Consider the following 9,283-nt stretch of genomic DNA (forward strand, 5'->3'; position numbering starts at 1 on the left):
AGCTTGCCCCCGGGGGGGCACAAGGCGGGGAGCCGAGGGTTTGGTGAGATGTTTGCCCCAGCCAGCAGCAACCCTGGAGAGCAGAGCCCTCCGCTCCCTCCCGAAAGAGCCAAAGGCAGCGGCATGGAAGGGATGCTGCCCTCCCAGCTTGCCAAACCCCCAAAGGGCTCCCCACAAGCCCCCAGCTGAGGCAGCAGCAGCACTAGGGGCTGCAGTGCCGAGGCCATTCCTCCAGCCGCTGGCAGCCAGCCGGCTGCTCTCCCCATCCGCTGCCTCTGCACAAGATCCCTTTTTGTTTCCTTTTACGACTAAAGAAACTCAGGGCAGTGGGGGGGAACACACTGCCTAACCCGCGCTGCCGCGCTCACTCCCCACTCAGCTCCTACCGCCGTGCCTGTAATCCCCCAGCTGGGCTTGTTTGGGTTGGATTTTTGTTAAGTAACTCCCATGTCTTTTCTGCAGATTTCTTTTTAAGATGTTCCCTTTCTCCCCACCCCCTCTCTCTAGAGCTGGGGGAGAGAGAAGAGAAGAGAAGAGGAAAAAAAAGAGAGAAAAAAAGAGAAATGTTGAACGCGAGCCAGCTGGCACGAACAAGAGGAGACGGAGAAATCTGCACAAAGGAGCTTCCTCACTCACTTGCTGCTTTCAGCTCAAGAAATCACGCAGGGGAGGAGAGTTCGCTCTCCCCCAGACATCAGTCAGGCCGTAGCAGACAAAGGAGATTTGCCATGACACCCTCCAGAACTGCCACCCAACAGGGGCAGGATCCCTCCACCGCCTGCACCCCGCGGGAGTCCGAGCTGTTGCAAAACACGCCAAGGCGCAGGGCTTCAAAACAAGCTGTTCAATGTGGAATTAAGCAAGATTTTGAATGGAGGAGCTGTGCTCCCGCCTCTGCGCTCATACAAGGTGCCGGGAGAACTTCAGTGGCTCTCAAGGCTGAGCGGGACGGCACCAGCAAGCTGCCAGGAGGGAGGAAGGCTGAACCCAATTTGAATAAAATGGAGCCACCCTTCTTTTTTTAACATGGAGGTGCACCCCATCAAGACTACATCTTCCAGCATGCACTGCAGCCAGAGCGCCCAGAGAGACACCGACAAACTTAGGCCAGGACTCCCAAGTTTCCGAAGGCTGAGCCTTGACACTGGAGATGAACCTGAGACAGGGCAGCACTCGAGCGATGAGTCATTTGTTGGCATTCTTGAGAAAAGCTTGAAATACTTCAGTCCAGGCATGACAAAAGCAGGACAGACAAGGTCACTGGAAGAGGCTGGAGATGGAGGAAAGTGGAGAGGTGAGCAGAGACCACTTTGGTGCAGGGCAGCCAGGCAATCACCCTACCTGAAGCAAAGCTCCAGAGACTTAGCCACAACACCCATCTGCTCCCAAATACACACTCAGACCTCAACTTCACATTCATCATCAGGCAAAAGATGCTCCTGGGATCAAAATTCAACCTCACACCCACTCCCATTCACTCATTACTTTAAAACATTACTTTTATAGCAACACTCCACACAACTGCAGCACATGACAATGTCCAGCAAAGCTGTCAATACAAAAGACAGGCACACGGTGCCTGTGTGTTTGAAGAAAATACCAGAATAGCTAAAACCTAGCGTTTGCTTCTTCTTGACACTTCTATAATCCGAACACCACGAGGATCAACTTGATCTAGGGCTGAAAAACCCAGGGTTCTTGAATATGTCTGACTAGCAAAGCCAACGTTGTGAGAACCCCCCACTTTCCTCAACTCCCAACAGGCTACACGCTGCCCTGATACACAAGGCACACAGAAAGGGAGAACACAAAGAGGACCAAGAGTTTCAGGCTTTCCTTTGTATCGTGAAACGGGGAAAACTGAAACAAGGACCTCTTTAATCCTCCCATCAGTCTTGCAAGTGTCATCACCAAAGTCCAAACTTTTTGTCTATTCATGCTTCGAGAGCCTGCAGTTCTTCAGATTTAGTTATTTGATTTTTGATGTCTCTCAACTTATGCATTCTTTTCAAGGTACTACTTCTGTACTGAATAAAACACAGTTCACATTTCCTCCACCAACTCATAACAAAGTCCAAGAGCTTCATATTTCAAGAAAACTACCAGCAAGAGAACCATCACGTGGTCCTCAGCACATGGTCCTCAGGTCAAGCAGGAGGCATACTGATACCTACAGACCCACGTGAAGGCACCAAACCCTCAATTCCATTCCTGTGAAGGACGGCTGGCAAACAGCACCTTTCTGGAACATCTGCTCACTCTCTGCCAAATTGCACTGCTGGAGTCACTTCTCCGGTGGGAAGCTGAGCAAGCACCATCGTTACACACAAGCCTGAAACGTACATGTCTACATGACTTGGGTCATAGAGCCGTAGAGCAGAGCAGTTGGAAGGGACCTTGAAAAGTCACCTGCTCCAACCTTTTGTGGAAAAGGGAGATCAGGTGAGATTATCCACCACCCTGTCCAGTCACATCTTGACAACCTCCACTGGCATGGACTCTTACTGTGTCCCAGAGGGAGCTGTTTCAGGAATGGCTGTAAAAAATTTCTTTCTTATGTTGAGATGAAACCTCTCCCAGTACAATTTTTATCTGCTGCCCCTCGACTTCTCCATATGGCTCACCTTTGTAGCTGCCCTTAAGTCCAGCAATGTTCTGCACACACAGCACCCCTGCAGAGAGCTGACAGACCTCCTGCCAGGCAGGAGTCAGGTTTGCAGGAAAGGCCGCAGTGCTAGGATAACACAGTGGTACAGACTCGAGGGGCATCAAGCACAGCACGAGCAGGGGCAAGAGTCATGCCAGCGCTTTGTTACAGCTCTGACAGCACTGTCCTGCGTGAGCCGTGTCCCCTTCCCAAGCCTCTGCCATGGAGATGAGCAGGGAGTAGCAAGGCTCAGGCTCTGGATCACAGCCTGCTCATCAAAAATGCCACGATAGACATCTTCCAGCAAGCATGACCTTGCACACTCTAAAATCTCAGGCAGCTGAATATGGCTGAGATCATTCTCAGCACACACATTCACAAGCACAAACGGGTGCCCGGTATCTAAACTTCCGGCTGTATAGGAAAAGAGGAATTGAAAAACCCACATGTGTGGGAGAAAAAGTATTCAATAGGTAAAATGACAGAGCAGCTTCCCTCCTGCAAGCTCAACTCTCAGATCTACCCTGCATCAGGGCTGCCCGACAAGGATTTACCCCTCACTGTTGAGTCTGCATGCTGGAAGATACCCATGTGGAACTGCCATGCCCAGACCTGCACACAATGGTTTATCAATAACCAGAAACACAGCTCCATCTTCACCCAAAATCTGCATCCCCTGCTCTCCCCGTGATCCTCATGTGCTGCCCATTGGTGTCATAGCATCACTGGCACCCAGCAGGTGCCCAGCAGGCACTGGCAGCGCCACAGGAGTAGAGCAGCAGCACCACAGGGTCCAGCTGTCGAAGGCTGACACACGGGCCATTGGCAGCTACCCGGTGGCAAAAGCAGAGCAACACCATGAGCAATAACCAGCCAGGACTAACCTGGAAGCCCTTTGGGTGAGTCTAACCCAGACAAGCCAGTGCATTCTGGCAGCACCTGACACGGCCCTGGTGTTCCTTTAACACCACAAAGGCGAATCATTCTTGTTGAGCCCAGCCAGCCGTGTCACTGCTGGCTGGTGCCAAAAATAACATTAAACACTCAAAACGAGATATCTGAGCCAATCTGCTTGGCACTGCAATGCTTCCCATAGGGATAAACCTGGGGAATGGCTGTCCCTTGAACAGAGAGCTGGTTTCCACTGGGAAAGTGGAAGAGCTGTGTGGATTTAAAACCAGTGCAGTTACATTCTTGCTAACCCCAACACAGAAGTGAACTGATTTATGAGAGGCTCAAAGGTATCTGAACTGGTGGCCTGTCCTTTCACGCAGCCTAGAAGCAGGTAGAGGGCACATAAAAATAACCCAAGAGGTTCCCAAACTTCAACACTCCATGCAGGCTGGAAGATCGCCAGCAGCAAGAGGAAGCAGCAAGATGGATGTGACCAGGAAAGATCCTCAAAGCATTAGTCACGGAGATGGGAAGAAAGAAGACCTGGCGAAGACCAAAGACAACCAACAGGCATAAATAACCACTGGAGTAAGTGCCAGAAAAGGGAGCTTGCCCTTTTCCCCTGCTCACCCAATGGTGTCAGCAGGGATGCAGAAAGGCAGCCGGGTGCCGGCAGCATCCCGAGCTCAGGGTGTTGGTGGGAGCAGGGTGGGCGCTACTGAACCAGTCACCAGCTCCCTTTCCCGACAAGGCTCCGGAGGCAGCCTGGCTCCTCACCTTGCTCCTGGTCTCCCTGCTGGCCCCCAGCCCCATCATGAACCCAAACTGGGTTCTCATGGTCACAAGAGATGCAGGTATCCAACAAGGATCACCCTTCACAGAGGTACAGCAGGAACAGCAAACCACTGGCTGGGCTGCCACTCTGCAGCAAAGTCAACATCTCTTTCCCATCTTCTTCATCCAAAGGAAGAGCACTGCAGTGATCCCAGCTGAGCAGTGTCCCTCAACAGGAGAAGGGCACAGCAGCACTGGTTGGAGAGGACCGATAGCTGCTGGCTTGCTTGCTCCCAGGGAAGGGAGAGCTTCTGGGCTTTATTTCCTTTATCTTTCCTTTTAGGAGCAGAGCATGCAGCCAGCCTTGGCTGTTTCCCAGCCTTCTGAAGAGGATGAACATCTCTCCACCGCTCCAAAACCAAAGGAGCTGCCACTTCACCTATTAATGCCTTTAATTCCCTTCATTCGATAACCAATTAGGGCACCTTGGCTCCCAAAGCTGAGGCTCCGTTTGTAGCAAGGCCAGTGCGCACGGCTGTAATCCCTCTTCCTGTCACATCATCAGCCTGGGAACACTTTGGGAAAAAAACAACCAGACTGTGAAGTAAAGGAGGAGGGAAGGCAGATGCAGACAGGGACAAATGCAAGCAGAGCAAGTACCATGCCGAGAAATCCCTTTTTTTTTTCCCTGGGAGGGATAATAAATAGGTGTATCTCCTAGATTAATACAGCGCATTTGTGGAGCTCTGATATCTATCAGAAAGTTGCTAATTCGTGCTAATGACCCATTGCAAATTGCTGAATTTTGTGAATTAGCCAGCGCACAGGAATACAATAAAACCCAACGAAAACCATGCATCAAAGCGGGCTGGGCTTATTTGGGGAGTCCTAGTGCACTTGGAATTACTTGTGGCAATGGATGCAGAGGGAAGGTGCAGATTAGATGTGAAACCCCCTCAAAAATAAACAAGAAATCCTCAGGACAAGAAGAAATTTCAACAAGGCTACTAAGCCTTCGGGGAAGGAGAAGTAATTCTCCAAGAGATGAGCAAGATTCGTCCTCTCCTATTGGATTCACGGTGGTTTCTGTTAGTGAAGTCATTACACACCTCATTTTCACTCCTTTAAAGCTGCACAGCACACTCCTCCTGATCCGCCCTTCATCCCCTTGGAGGAGCACCAGGAAAACTCCAAGTCAAATCTTTGGACCCACTTGAACCAACAATGCTCTGTTTAATCCAAACCACAAATGGGCTCAGCAAATTCATTAAAATCAATTTTGTTATCAATAAATCAGCATAGCCCCATTGCACATGATGAAGCACTGTAGAGATCTCATCATTCCAGCCACTGGAAGAATGAGCGGCCCAAGAACAGCTTAGAGGGGAAATCCAATGCCACAAAACCTTTCTGTGCTTGGGGAAAGAGCAGCATAAAGCAACGTCATCCTTCCTTTTCTTACGCCATGAACAAGGCAATGAATTGTAGAAGTTGGGCATTTAATGTTTCAATACAAAATATCAAGGTCGTCCTGAAATTATCCTTATTCATCCACAAAAAATTGCACTTGCATCCTTTCATACCCCTCACACCACATCTGAGCTGACGCTCAGCAGCTACGTCAGTGGGTTTTGTGAATGTGAAGGACACTCAGCTGCGGAGAAAACAAAACAACCTCTTGGGCTCGTCTCAAAAACTGATTTTTCACCCAAATGCAGATGGGAATTGGTTTCCTTTGAAGAAAAAAAATCAATCACAAGAGCAACTTGAGTCCCAGAGCAAGTTTCCTGGTCAGGCAGCCATTCCCTATTTTCTTACTGTAAGATTGTTCAAGCTCAGCCTCACTCCTTCCTCTGACATCACGTCATACCTCAAGGCACCGACCCTCGGTAGCAGGAAAGTGCATCTGCATGGCAAAATAAGCCATATCCCAGCGGGATCTCTTTTCCTGCCCTTTCCCAACACAAAGCAACACCCTTCCTCATCCAAGTCAACCCAGCATGGGAACACAGAGCAGACCAGTTGCTGCCAGGGTGGCCAAAGCTCTGGTTCAGGAGCCACATGTGGCCACCAATGAGCTCCCAGGACAGTTGCATGCTCTAAGCCAGTTCATCTACCTACCCCTGATCTTAGAAAAGGTCCTTCACGCCCACACAGGCTCCTCAACACACACCCACCCCAACCCCAAACCCTGATGGAGTCAGGCAACCCCATGCAATGGCATCCTCATTCCTCCACCCACTGCCACAAGCACCCAAATTAGGATGTTCCCAAGTAAGCAAGCAAGACCCAAGGGAAAAGGACAAGCTCTCCCCATGTCCAGAGAGCCCATGAAGCACCAGAAGAGGCATCACGGGAGAACTGCAGACAGCCTGGGCCATCTCCAGGTGCTTCAGAGACTTTGGTACTTCCCAAAAAATATCTCCACAAACCACCATCAGTTGCAATGGAATACAGGTTTGGGAACAGACACGTGACTCTCCCAAACCCAAGGCTGGGGAACCAGCAGTCTGTATGCTGCAGGAAGCCTGCTAGGATAACCATGGACTTCTCCATGACCTCAGTGGGCAACCACCCCACGGACTCCAGCACTGATCCACTTGCTGCCTTCACCGCATACAAGCAACCAAGCAGGGTTAAACTGTCACCAGCTCCTGGCAAGGTCATCTGCAGCCTCACCTCCTCTCCGCAGGGAGCCAGCATCTGACGCACTCCCCAGGAGCATCTGCCCCCAGAGGGTCCCTGTCTCTGGCCAGGAACACCAGCAACAGAGCCAACACTCAAAGGGCATCGCTGCGCACGCAGGATGTCACACAGCCCCGGAACAACATACCTGGGACCATAAATACCATCTTATTTACATAATGCTCTGGATAAAGGGGACAAAGAGGCTTATTGCATTACATCTGGGACTAGTATTGCATCAGCACCCACAGGCCCTAATCCCAGTCGGAGCCATGCCGTGCAGTGGCCTCGGGACAGTGCCGAGGTGCATCCCCACTCCCAGCCCGGCCAAGGTCGAGCTCAAGACTTTTCCTCTTCCCACCACAAGAATGCAGAGAAAGATCCCTACACCATGGAAATGCCAATTAAATCAGGCACGACACGTGACTTTGGTCCTCAACCACCATAAGCTGAGCCCAGGAGTGGGATCCCAGATGTGGGTCTCCACCCTGTCGTGGCCTGGACACAACACACAGACAACGACTTTGTCTGGGGAATGAAGCCCACATGGAAGTGCTACAAAGACAGGCAGGTCCTGGTTTTTTTTTAATGTATGCAATCACAATTAAGAATACACTGTAAATATAACCTGGAGGCAATTTTTGATTCAAGGCAGCCCTGTTCTCCAAGAGAATAAACCAGACGGAGCGAACTCTGGTCCATCCTTCTTGTTAATTCAAAATAAAGACACACAAGCTGTTGGGTAGCTCCAATACCATGTGAGAACACCTCAACCGCCTCTGCGAGCCCTTTCTTCCCAGAAATGCACCTTTTCAGCTCAATTTACAGGGAAAAAGCTTTTGAGGCAGCAGAAGCAATGCCGTCACCACCGACATCCGACAAACCGGGTGCAAGGAAGCGTGAGGGGACTTTGCAACTGAGGCAAGGGAGGGATTATTTGGGGCTACCACCCAGCACAGGGCTACAGACGGACAGATGGATCCCCCCAAAAACTCAGGCCGCTTTCAGCAGGCACAGAGATAACAAGTGTGTTAAGAGATACCTCCATGCACACACACACCGGCCCCTGAGGCTAACAAGCAGCCTAATGGCGACTCACCAAACACACAGACCGAGTGCCTGGCTTGGAGAAAGGAATAAAACCCCCTCCCCGTGCTCTGGCCATACTCAATTACAGGTCATTACAACTTGCTTGATAATTAATTTCCTCCAGTGGCTCTAACGAGAGGCAGCCCTTGCCCTGCACACCAGGCCAGCCCAGGTGAAACATTAAATCCTTGTCCTTTTCCACCACAGAGACGCCACGCTCTCGGTGCTGCACACGTCTCCCTTCTCCTCCTCACAGGAGAGGAGAAAACCTCACTGGATGAATGAGGGCATAAAAGGGCAAGGATTTGTGTTTTGCGACTGAAACAGCTTCAAAATAATAAATTATAAATTATTTCTGGTCAAGAGTTAATCAATAAAATCAGCTGCCTGGATTTTCTGACTGCCATGCATGTGCGGTCGCGTACTGCCAACAAAGAGCTAGAAATGTGCAGCATAATCCGATGCTGGAGTCACTGCACAAAGCATGGAAATAGGTTTTCCTGAGGATGTCCAGGCGAGGAACTGCCTGTGCACGATAGAGCCCAAAAGCCACCCCCGACACCAGCATCCATGGATATTCTGAAGGAGGGGGAAAGAGCCCACGGGGCTTTTCGGTGCACGCTTTGGAAAATGAGTGTCTAACGCCTCCTCCAAGGGAAAGGGCCTTCCCAGAAAGGAGGGAAAAAGGAAAGGCAAAAGGAAGGCTGCTGGGAGATGGAGGGGAGCCAAATCTCGCAGACCAGACCTGAACCTGTGACCTTCCCCGTGTACACAACGGGCGGGAGAGCGCACGGCAGGAGTGCTTGCCCCGCCGGCCGCCCCAGCCCTCGCGGGACACCCGGCCACGTTGTCACCGGCGGGGTCACCTCCGGATCGGCCCCGCTGGCCAACGGGGGCTCGAAGGACTTGAAAGAGGGCGGCTCGTCCTGCGGCACCGGGCCGCCGGCACACGGCCCGGCCCCAGGGGTGATGCCCGGAGGGGCTCCGCTCTCGGGGTCTGACCCCCCCACAAACTCACAGGAACTCGCTAAACGCATTGGGGAACATTTAATCTTCCCGGGATTTGTGCCGAGAAGCCCCTGCCGGCACTACAAAAGAGCTGGGGTCCAGGGAACCTCCGCTCCCGCGGTCCCTCTGCTCCTGTACCCCCCAAACCCTCCCTGCACAGAGACGGGGGTCAAGAGAGGTGACCCC

The sequence above is a fragment of the Corvus brachyrhynchos genome, unplaced genomic scaffold, assembly GCF_000691975.1.
Source record: "Corvus brachyrhynchos isolate BGI_N302 unplaced genomic scaffold, ASM69197v1 scaffold164, whole genome shotgun sequence".
Lineage (NCBI taxonomy): Eukaryota > Metazoa > Chordata > Aves > Passeriformes > Corvidae > Corvus > Corvus brachyrhynchos.